The sequence below is a fragment of the Cyprinus carpio genome, chromosome A13 (genome assembly GCF_018340385.1).
Source record: "Cyprinus carpio isolate SPL01 chromosome A13, ASM1834038v1, whole genome shotgun sequence".
NCBI classification, from domain to species: Eukaryota; Metazoa; Chordata; class Actinopteri; order Cypriniformes; family Cyprinidae; genus Cyprinus; species Cyprinus carpio.
The window spans coordinates 21,845,759-21,858,663 of NC_056584.1; the positions used below are offsets into that span (position 1 = coordinate 21,845,759).

At 36.4% G+C, this 12,905-nt stretch overlaps 1 pseudogene; it reads right to left on the reverse strand.

Annotated features, from left to right (window-relative positions):
- The window catches only part of LOC109057631, an 80,063-nt pseudogene that overhangs the window by 38,199 nt on the left and 28,959 nt on the right, over positions 1-12,905 (reverse strand).

Consider the following 12,905-nt stretch of genomic DNA (forward strand, 5'->3'; position numbering starts at 1 on the left):
TTTAAACTTTAAACTTGATTTAAACTTGACATTTATAACAATGTTGAAATAGCTATTTGGCTATTAGTTAACCTTAACAAAAAAACAAAAACAAAAACACAATCACAGTATAAAGAAAGAAAAGTTATTTCAGATGCAGAAAAACATTCTGATAAAGACCAGGAACACTTATTGTGGAAGAAAATTAGGCCAATTTTGATTTCATGACTTTGAACCGTTTTGAGAAAATGCAACCCATTTGAATGACTTCTGATAAAATGGGGTGCAACAGGGTGAGGATTGCAGGTCATAAAGAGCTGAACTCGATCTGGCATCATTGGACTCATTAAAATTTGACTCAGAGAACTGTCACCTCTGGATATTCAGCTGTGTCAGTGTGTGGGAAGACCGCTGTTTGTGATTTGAAGTATTTACTGTTTGATGCAAAGTATGAGTTAAATAATTTTTTTTCTTTAAAAACAAAATAGCTTGCACTGATATTGAACTACTGCAAAGTCTATTCAAGTGTATTTGCCAAAAATCATTTATTACAGTCAACAGCTTTTTATTATTTTGAAGAGTTTTTTGTCATAATTTAGTCTTTCTCTCACCCCAAGAATTAAAACAATTTTGTACCACCGTGTCAAAATAAACTCCAGCCCTGTTTTTAATGCAAGAATTTACATTTATATTTATGAATTTGGCAGACACTTTTACATTGTCTTGAAAGTTTACATTTTATCAGTCCATGCATTCCCTTTCTGAACAATGAATAGTGAATGTGAAAATGTGGCTGCTCACAGGTTTTCAATTGTCAGAAAGTTGTACAAATTCAGAACCAGCCATTTTAGCCAATAGATGGTCTCTTTGAGATGTTTAAAAAACAAAAATAAAAAATGTTTTCAGAGTGCAATGAAAAAAAAAAGGAATTTAAAAAAGATAATAGAAATTTGGATTTCTTTTTGCATGACCTCTGTGATTAAAAGCCAAACACGCAGCACAACTGTCACAAACAGAAACACATCAGTGTGGCCAATCAGGAGTTGTTGAAACTGCAAAAGGCACATGTAGAAAGTCAATAAAGTTCATCTGAGGGAAAACTCAACACACCTTCATAGGTCGGAGAGCAGAGCCCACTTTATTGCAGCAGGTCCTCTCTGCGATCTCCAGGTGACGGCTCCGCCGATGCAGCACCTGTAGTTTAGCTTCGAGATCCTGGAGGTTCCTACGGTCTCTCATAGAGAGAGGACGCCCATCAGCACACTGAAGAAAAAAGTACAAAATTGATTGTTGCATAAAAATACATCATACTGGTTTTTATAATATGAGTATGGTTTCAAATTCAAAATGTCTTTGGAATATTGATGGTTTCATTTTCTCAGCAGCAAATTAGTTACCACAAAAAGCTGAAGCTCATACAAACCATTGTTTATCCTTGTTTACATTTATGCATTTGGTGATTCAATTAAAAGATATACTGTTACAGCTACAGGTTTGTTTGTAAACCAATATTAGTGTGGTCTGGGTCATATTTTCCTTTAGTTTATGCAATTCTGTTCATGGTTTATGCAGACAAAGGATGTCATATAACCTAACCATGTTGGCCTCTACCTAATTTTTGCGAAAACACTACAACCTTTGACACCAACATATAGAAAGATATGGAAAGAGTTTTCTCCTTCCTTTTAAGCCTTTTTATTTTACTATCTTAACTACACAACTGTCCAAACATTTGGGTGTCAGTAAGATGTTTTTGAAAGAAGACTTATACTCACCTAGGCTGTAATTATTCGATTAAAAATACAGTAAAATCCATAATATTGTGAAATACTATTATAATTCAAAATAACTATTTCCTATTTTGACATATTTTATGCTTATTCCTATGACGCAAAGCAGAATTTTCAGCAGCCATTACTCAAGTCTTCAGTCACATGATCATCTAGAAATCTTTCTGATTTCTGCTCAAAAACATTTATTATCCTATTATCGATGTTGAAAACAGTACTTTACTGTAATTTTGATCAGTTTAGTGCAGCTTTGCTGAATAAAAGTATTTAAAGTATCCCAAATGTTTGAACAGTAGCATATAAATTGCATTCTTTATTTGCATCCTTAGATCAATTTTGGGTCGAAACCCACCAGTTGAGAACTACTGACCTCAAGGACAGCAACGGACAAGCAGCTCATCTTAAATAAAGTGAGCAGAGCTCTGATATGAATTCAATTCACACACACAGAGACCTTGGCTTTGAGCTTGTCTATCTGGTGCTCCACCTCCTCCCTATCTTCAGTGTTCTCCAGCCGCTCGTACAGGATGCTCCGCGTGCCTTTAATCAGGTTCAGCGGCAGGACGGACATCCCGTATGCCTGACATGGAGAAAGAAAGCACATTAAAGACCAATTATACACCATTCACAGTCATCAGGCAGAGTGCCACCACAATTTCACCAAGAGTCCCGCCGAACGCCTCATTATGGCACTTGATAATAAAAGAGCACTTTCTAAATGGTGTCATTCAGAAGCCCACTGAATCCATGTATGTGTTTTCTGTGCAATGAGGGTGAAGAAGAGGAGATGAAAAGAGTGTGAGAGTGTGTGTTTGTATGCAGCAACCATTTTGAGATGTAAGGCTTGATTTCCTGCAATGCACAGCCTAACAGTGCCCCCATGTGACGGCATGAAGCGCACTTTCACATGCACAATGCATCAGAAAAGAAAAATCTGAGCTCATGTACAGAATATGATAAAACCCTGCAGTTTCTGACGGCGGTAAATCAGAGGTTATTTCAACGCCCTGAACTCATTGATGGGTTTATCTCCATCTTGGCATTAGGAAGTGCAGGTCTTACGCAGTGAGCAGAGAAAGGCTCGGGTCAGAAGCCTGCTAGCCTTCTCAAAATGGGCTTTGCGAACTTTAATTAAAAATAAAGACCATCTTCAATACTCTCCTGGTGGCAAATCAATACAGGCAGAGAATAAAAGAGACCAGGTTGTGTGTACACACACACCTTGAGAAAAATGCACCCACATTCGTGAGCTTCTGCCATTTTCAAAAGCTTTCATATCAAAATGCTGACAAAAATCAGTGGCACAATTAGATCTTCAGAAGGCGGCTAAAACACTGGTGACCTTTTTATCTTAAAAGTGAAAAACTCTTCAAAACCCATAGTCAACCAAAATCAATCCAAACATGCGCGTCCTTCCTTCCGTCGCCACGGGCCGTGACACCCTCTGCTATGAATCACGAGGGCTCTAAATGCCGGACCATGTCCCGAATACCAAGCGCTCCTCATAAAAGAGGAATCTGTCCTGCAGCCCCAGTGAGACATCTCCTCCTCCTTCACCTCCTCTTTCCCATTCTTTCCTGCCCTCCTCGCCCCTGCAGTCCATCAAGTGTGAGAAAAAAAAAAAAAAAAGACACTCCAAACAAAAACAGGTGTGATCCGGCTGATTGGAAAAGGAGACCCGAGGCAGGAGACAGAGAGAGTATGATACTTTGAGAAGGAGGGAGAAGAAAGAGAGAAAGAGGAAAGGTGGAGAGATGGAAGATGAAGGGGTTGCAGTTGTCAGCTGGGAGACTGGAGGAGAGAGGGATGAAAGTGGGGATTGGAGAGAGAGAGAGAGAGAAGAGTAAAAGTGGAGGCGTACACCCCCTTACACAAGGATGCTTTTGTTCAACAGCCTGCTTGGGAAAAATGTGCGCTTTTTGTGGCTCTGCCACAAGACTACGAGTTTCTTCTGGGGGAAAAAAAAAATATTTAAACCAAAAATGTACATTCACAAATTTCTATTATTTAAATTTGGAAATTAATGTTTCAGTGTTTTGAGAATAATCTCATAATAGTCATTTTTGTGAAAATAAAGTTCTAGATAATTAAGTCATAACATTAGATATTTTTAGAATAAAGTCATGGCATTATGAGATAATAAAAAATAAAAAAAATGAATCCCCACATGAAATTTCCACAACCATGAAGCTGTTTGATTATGTTGAGTTAACAGCTCAAACTTTAACTTTGTTTTTGAGGTCATTTAAATGAACATCAAATCATGTTTTTAATGTCAGTGGAGCATCCTGTAATTATGCAAATAATGTCACAAAAGCATAATATGGACACAGACAGTAAGTAAAACTGTCAAAACAAAAATGCAAACAGATGTATGGAGAATTCATCATGCAACAAGCAATGGTCTTCTGCCAGATGGTGTTGCAGTATTTCTTCTGTCCCTTTTGTTGTCTGTAAATTAAATACAAACATGTAACACTGCTGGGAATGAGAGGCTAATTCTATTTGCTGTTGCTTTGTAAATATAACACTGTCAATTTACACCGTCCATGCAGGTGTGGAGCACATTGTGTTAGAGATAAACACATCGGTGTCATTGTCATGGTGAAAACTAAATTAATATAATATCTAAAACGTTTTATAAAACGCATGCTGTAGCTCTGGTTCTGGGTGCTGATCTCAAGAATCCCATGACTGAGATACTGAAAAAAGGCATAAAAGAGGAGACCTGAGAAAATTTAAATTGAGGCATTTGTTGTTGAAGTGGCTCCTCAGAAGACGGTGAGGAGGAGGAAGAGGCTCTCTTGCCAGTCACAGGTCATTTTTGCAGCACTATGATTAAATCAGTGGAAATTAATGCGGTCACCCTCTCGTTGGGAATCAGCATCTTTGGGCTGCAGATTTAAGAGCCAGAGGAACTCTCCAGGGCTGAATGTCAGCGAGCCAGCCAGACTTTTAAATCACCGCTCTGTGTCACGCAGCACAGGGACCGAGACGGCCCACGGTCAAGCGGATAGATCAAAGAGCCGTGATATATGCTCATATGCATATGCAAATATTACATGCACATTAAAAAGTCAGCAGGTCAATAATTTTCATTGTAACGTCACACCAGCAGCCAAAATAAGCTTGATATAAGACCTCAGCATCTACATTAGCCAATGAAGGATGTTAAATGGGTTCAAGTGAGAATGCAAGTGGCATTTTTGATGTCTAAAACTACTCAAGCACAGCAACCGGTTTAGACTTTGGGAGGTCAGGAACTGCTTTGAGCAGAACAGATCAAGCATAAAACACACTTTTGCACCTCATAACATTGAGGGTGATAAAGGCTTTTTGGAGCAGGACAAAGGAGGGTCTACGAGTACATAAAGGTGTCAAAAAAGGAGGGCCCTTTCAGATGATAAACACAGCTGAGGTGACAACGAGTTCAAGGTGACTGGTGATTACTAATGGGAAAAGTTTCAAATAAAGTGGCAAGAACCGACATATACTGTACACAACAGTGATGTGAAAGACTTTAAAAACTGTCGGTGGAAGGTTTAAAAGAAGTATGAAAATGCTTGAATTCACTCTTCTGAGGATTAAACAAAATATGAGCCATCATGCAGGAAGTGAGAAAAAAAAAGTGCAAAACCACTTTCTTCAGTTCAAAGAACAAACAACATTTACCTAGAAGGAGCTCTTCTGCATTTTCCTGAATAAGTGATTCACCCCCAAACAGCCTGAAATAACCAAACTTTTGCAACATCATGCTGTTTCACTTAAAAAGCACGATTAAAACTCCCAGCATGATTGTTTTTAAGAGCTGGCCATCCAAGCATTGGATAGGTAAGTTAGCTTCACCCGCCCTGACCATATGGCACTTCAGAGGCTTATTAACAAGCCGAGGCTCCTGTTTGTATGTGCTTAGGTTGAATATTAATTTCCCAGTAGCTCAGCAAAGTGTGATGTTGGCCAAAAACAGCAAGTGCTGAAGGTTTGAAATGCTTGCTTTAGCGTTTAGTTGAAATGCAGCCGGCCGTGGTGTTGTCATTACGAGTTTACATCTCGGCCAGTGGTTTGAATTAAGAGCAAGTGGCCACCTTGGCTCAAAGAGCAATGATAAATTAACCTGCCCAGCCTGGACAACACCGCGGCTGCATACGGCGCCCATCACTTAGATTCCATTAGGTTAATCATGCATAATAATAACACATAGGCCAGTATGATAAATCACCCATTGCTTTGGAAACTTGGATTGGAGGGGATGGGTGATTCGGCTTCATTGGTGTAGAAGGGGAGGAGGGGTGAGAAAAGAAACAGCAGGAAAGAGAAAGTGCAATAAGGACAGCCTGAGTGAGTGAACCCATGGTTTTTGTCAAGAAATCTTTGATTGGTTCTGAGTCTCTGTACCACAACCGAGAAGATCAAAAACAACAGCACACTAGGAATCTTTCTTTCTCCATAAGCTACTCTCTGAACTTCTGACAACACGAGGTCAGAAAGGAGAGCATTATCATCCTCAGAGTGTTCTGAAAATTGTCAAACCTTTTAATACAGGCCTGTATTCAACAGCCTGAAAGTCTCTGTTATGTACTACAATTATGTGAAAAACACACTTTGAGCAGCGACTTAATAGCAGCAGTAACCCAATATTGTACGTCTTACAGCATTTTCATAATTAATATACAAAACTAAATGTGCTAATTTAATGGTTTGTATATACAATTTTTAAAACATTAAATCATTAATTTTGAGTTTAATATATGTATTTTTAAAGACTGGGAACAGTAAGATTTTTAATGTTATTTAAAGAAGTCTCTTATGTTCATTTAATATGCTGATTTATTATCAATGTTGAAAACAGTTGTGCTGCTTAATTATTAATATTATTATTAATATTTTGGAAATTGTGATACTTTTTTAGGATTTTGCGTTGAATAAAATGTTAAAAAGGAGACCATTTATTTAAAAAAATATATATATTTTGTAACAATACAAGTCATTTATTGATAAATATCATTTATCAATGTAATATATCCTTGCTGAATAAAATTCCAAAGTTCTCTCAAAAAAGGAAGAAAAAGGAAGCAACCTGACTGCAAATTTTTGAACGGTAGTGTATATTGTTACATTTCTATTTTAATTAAATGCTATTCCTTTCAACTTTTTATTCATATAAAGAATCCTGAAAAAAAAAATCACAAAATATTAAGCATCTAAAATTATACATAAGCACACCCACACAAACACCATTTCATAATTCACAAAAAAAATTATCACTGCAAAATGGTTATGCTGTTGAATATGCGCCTTTATTTCAAATTAAATATTTAAATAATTATTTAAAAATGGTGTGCCACAGTGCAAGATATTCCACAACATTTTCTTCAATCCCGGATAAAACGGAGATTCTCATAGCCTGGTTACTCATGATGTTGGCGATGAAAAATGGATGACATTAACAAGTGTTACAGTACAATCAATTTATCTTATTCGAATAGAACAGCTACAGTATGCTGAAGGAATCAGAATATGGGCATTTATTAATGGCCTTCAGGCTCAGATATATAAATAGAAGAGAGATAACAGGGCATATACATCACTACGACATCTCAGGCACACGTCCACACACATCGGTGAGAAATGACAGCATGCCATTTTGAGCGATTGCAGGCCAAAACGCAAGAATCACAAAACATTTCAAACATTGAGGGGCCACTTCATCTTTCAGGATGACTACAATCAAAGACTGTTTCCATACAGGTGGCTTTATGAGAAACCTACGCATGAAGATAACCTATCTGGACTCTACAGTCACTTCAGGAAAACTATTCTCTTACACATCTATAATTGCAATAAACACTTTCTAGTTGTTGTCATTACATACTCAAAACACTGATACTGGTTCAACCAATGGCATGAGTTTAGGACGGGACTATCTGTAAAGGCAGCGTTTTTGCAATTTTGTGATACTAGTGGTACAGAAATTACACACTTCTACCTATAAAAGAACAGACAAACAGAATTAACGTGTGGCATACTTAAATTGTGGGCAGAAACCTGCATATTATGTCTAAAACTGCTTTCCTACGACAGTGCAGAGCAGTCTCTCCACACAACCCTCTTTAAGGCATACAAATCGATGGGGCACAAGTAACCACCCACCATTACCAATTCTCTGTTGGCCACTCACCGTGTATGTGATCACTGCCAGCATGCCAATCAAGGTGAGCGAGCTGATGGAGAACGACAGGGCGGCCAGGCCATCTGCAAGACAGAGGGGACATTTATTTATGACATGGGCCAAAAGCAGAGCTCTGTTAAGTTTTGGTCATACGCCAGATATTCAGAGCAGTTCCTGCCCCCCAGGGAAATTCCTCAATGCACCTCATCTTCTCTCCTCTCTTACTATCATTTCTCTCAACCTCCTCTTACTCTGACATAGTTACTGAAAGGTCAGCAAAGTTTTTGCCCTCTAAATTTTAATAGTCCCAATGACATGCTGAAAATATAAAGGACGTTCAGGAAAGTTTTTCAATAAAAATGTGTTTTATTTAGTAGTTGATATCAATACTAGTAAAATTTCACAATTTTTGATACCACAGCAAAAGCTAATATGCTACTAAAAATTCTGCTCTATTTAAAAAGTTTTTTATATTATATTATATCATATTATATCATATATTATATTATATTATATTATATTATATTATATTATATTATATTATATTATATTATATTATATTATATTATATTATATATATTGTTGTTGATGATTAACAATAATAAATACTAATATACGAATATATTAAATATTATGGAATATAAAAGTGCTTTAAACGTATTTCAATTTAAAAGTAAATTAAGTAAAAATTTAAGCATTGATCTTCACATTTATCAAGTAACTGTTCAAGTAAATTATCTTGAATAAAAATAATAAATAAACAAAATATGAGATATACAGTACAACAAATGAAAAATGTAAACAGTATATACAGTTGTTGTTGATAAATAATAATAATAATACATAAAAATAACAATTTATAAGTAAACAGTGCAAGAGTACCTTAAACACTTATTAGGTAGATTAAAGAAAAAAAATTAAATTTAGAAATAAAAAGAATAAATAAACAAATAACAAGAAATACAATAACTGATATATTATTTAAATATATATACAATAACTGATATATTATTTAAATACACACACACACACACACACACACACACACACACACACTGTATACATACATATAATTTTGTATTTATATTTTATTTATTTTCTATTTAAATGTTAAAACAAGGCCTTTAAATAATGATATTGAAAAAAAATCATATATATATATCATATATATATATATATATATATATATATTTATATATATACTGTATAATAAATAACCTTCATTATTCAAACTCTTTTTGTTTCATGAATATATAGTGAATATACAGGTCCTTCTCAAAAAATTAGCATATTGTGAAAAAGTTCATTATTTTCCATAATGTAATGATAAAAATTAAACTTTCATATATTTTAGATTCATTGCACACCAACTGAAATATTTCAGGTCTTTTATTGTTTTAATACTGATGATTTTGGCATACAGCTCATGAAAACCCAAATTCCTATCTCAAAAAATTAGCATATCATGAAAAGGTTCTCTAAACGAGCTATTAACCTAATCATCTGAATCAACTAATTAACTCTAAACACCTGCAAAACTCCCAGCCTGGTTCATTACTCAAAACCGCAATCATGGGTAAGACTGCTGACCTGACTGCTGTCCAGAAGGCCATCATTGGCCTGCCAACTCTCCTGACCTGAACCCCATAGAGGATCCACTGTGTTTTATCACCCCATAGAGAATCTGTGGGATATTGGAGAAGAGAAGTTTATGAGAGACGCAAGACCTGGCACGCTCTGGATGAGCCACGGGTAAGGCCGCTATCGAAGCATCCTGGGACCTCCATAACACCTCAGCAGTGCCACAGGCTGATTGCCTCCATGCCACGCCGCATTGAAGCAGTCATTTCTGCAAAAGGATTCCCGACCAAGTATTGAGTGCATAACTGAACATAATTATTTGAAGGTTGACTTTTTTGTATTAAAAACACTTTTGCTTTTATTGGTCGGATGAAATATGCTAATTTTTGAGATAGGAATTTTGGGTTTTCATGAGCTGTATGCCAAAACCATCAGTATTAAAACAATAAAAAGACCTGAAATATTTCAGTTGGTGTGCAATGAATCTAAAATATATGAAAGTTTAATTTTTATCATTACATTATGGAAAATAACGAACTTTTTCACAATATGCTAATTTTTTGAGAAGGACCTGTAAAGTATGCTGAATATATACAATGTGTGCAGTAAAATAAAAAATGCTGAATTATGTTTTAAGTGTAAAAACTAGCCTACAAGTCTCACCACACTTAAACAATTTAAAAACAACACACCTGTATTTTTGCTGTGAATGGCTTGACTGCTCACATTCCAAATATCTGTAATTTGACAGGCACCATTCCAAATGTATATTATGCTGTGATATGGCTTGACTATATCATATTATATATATATATATTATATATATATATTAGTACAGACTTGGTAAAGTACATTTGACATTTTGTGAATCCCTAGTCCTCAAGACACAAGATGGAACGTGGAACCGAGAGAGATAGAGAGAGAAAAAAAAAAAAAAAAGAGGAAAATGAGTGAAAAGAGGAGAGGGCATGATGCCAGCTGTCAGATCTGAGGCCAGCTGAGGCAGATTTATGGGAAGTGACCGCCACCGCACTCCCTGTTAGGATCCCACCTGTCGTAGGGAGCGAGAGAGTTGAACACACACAAACTCACACAATTTCCCTTTCCTCTGGTTCTGAGCTCTGGCCCAGCGGAGCAAAACACAGCATCCTGGCAGCCCTGAGCCCAGAAAGCCCCGTCTGCCTGCAGCCTACCTCAATTGAATGCAACCTACTGTTCTGTTTATTTTCCTCAGGAACTACTTTACATCACTCACAAAATGACTTCTTTCCATTTTGTTGAACCACATGAAGTCTGAGAAGTGTTTGCTGCGCCACCCACCATGCTTCATACACAAAAAGCCCCAGGACACAAAAGCCAATGAGAAGAAATGAAGATGATTACACTCCTGCTTCCTAATGTAGCAAACGGAAGAATATAAAAAGAAGAGATGCTTTGATGTCTGATGGCTGAAATGAGCATTTACATCTGAATAGGTGTTTCCCTTTGTGATGTCCCAGCTTTTGTTAAGTGGCACAGGCATGATGCCGGAGACAATGGCGTGCGTGTTTGGTATGGAAAGCTGCTCTGTTTATGAACTCCTCACAATGCAGGAAGACCTGCGTTTTCCGTCGCTTCCCCGGAAGACTTTCTGAGGGATTGGACAGAGAATATATTGTTTATTATCTGAGGCTGCTCCACAGCTGCTCTAGCGGCTGATTCCTCGGCACTCGGAGAGAGTGGAGGCCCTTATCTCGACATGCACGGAGCACCTCGGGCTTATGTGCGCAGAGGAGACCGCTGCCACTGAGAAGTGTATATTAAAGAGCTCTTAGCTGCGGTATTCACAACATGAGCTTGCTATGATAACCTCATGGAGATGGAAAGCAGCCTGCTAAAGCCAACTCACTCACTGGATTCTGAATTACAGAAAAAGAGAAAACACGCTGCTCCCATACAATTACCGACAGAAACATTATCGAATAAAAGTGGCGTAAACCTCAATGCATTATATGCACTACAGAATACGCTCTCAACTATTTTGATTGAGAGAGATCTATCTTAATATTATTTATATTTTTAGCATAGCCATATGCTAGGCCTATATATAATAGGTCGCTAGCTATTCTTGTACAGACAGAGTCACCAATATTAAAATTCTGACTAATACTGAAAATTATATTCATGTTAGCGAACAAAGAACAAACAGACAACATTAAAAATCTAAATAAATAAAAAACAAAACATTTAAATACAAGGCATCACATTATAATATTATATTTGAGATTCGCTAAAGACATATTTAACAATATTATTAAATTAACAGTGTTTTTAAAGATTAACTTAAGACTAAATAAACGCTAGACTATATAATAGGTAATCTAAATGTAAAATAATTATATTGATGTTAGCCAATAAAGAATAAACATACAACATTAAAATCCTATATAATTCTTATTAAATAAAAAACAACAACAACAAAAAAAAAACACATTGAATCTAAAATCAATCAGTGAAATGCTGTAATTGAATTTAGGCATCACAACATTATAATGTACAGAATGAAAAATGGCTATTAATTATGAGATTATATGTTTAACAATATTATTAAATTACTAATGTTTTAAAAGAATAACATAATGCAAAATAAATGTTAGATGACTGCAAAGGTAATCTAAATGTAAAATGATTATATTCATGTTATAGCCAATAAAGAATAAACAGTCAATATTAAAATTCTCTCCAATCTAGTGTTAACAAAAACAAAAAAACATTACAAACAAAAATAAATCATTTAAATGCTACGAGTGAATTCAGGCATCACAACGTTATATGTTCAAAATAGATATTCATTTTGAGGTTTCCGAAAAACCTGTTGTTTTCTACATCCTTAAAACAGATCTGAACAGATATGAATGCAAAATGATGTCATCAAATCTAAATTTGATTCACCGTAGCTGGTGCCTCCAATTTAAAATGTGACTCTCACTGAAACACATTCGGCTCAGTGGGAAGGTAAATCAGAGAACAAGAGCTGTCTGAGTGGATTCTGGGTCCAGGGCTCCGCTACATAATTAAGTGGAGACTTTTTTTCAAGCCTATATCTGTGATAAGATCAGATCTCCAGCTGTCTACCCTTCTGCACGCTTCCTCGCCATCTCGCCCCAGTCTTACCCGCTAATGGGGAATCGGGTATTGCATTCGGTTTACATTTTATGTCTGTTTCACATGGGGGAACAGGCAAGTGAACTGCTGCATATCTGAAGAATTGGCAATGGACAACCATGGCTCTGCAATGACACTGGGTGGAATTCATCAGCATGTCTTGCCGCTTGGGTCAAGATGCTCCTTCAGCAGCTGAGGCTTCTCAGGGACATGATAACCCTGCTTATATAGCACACAGGGTC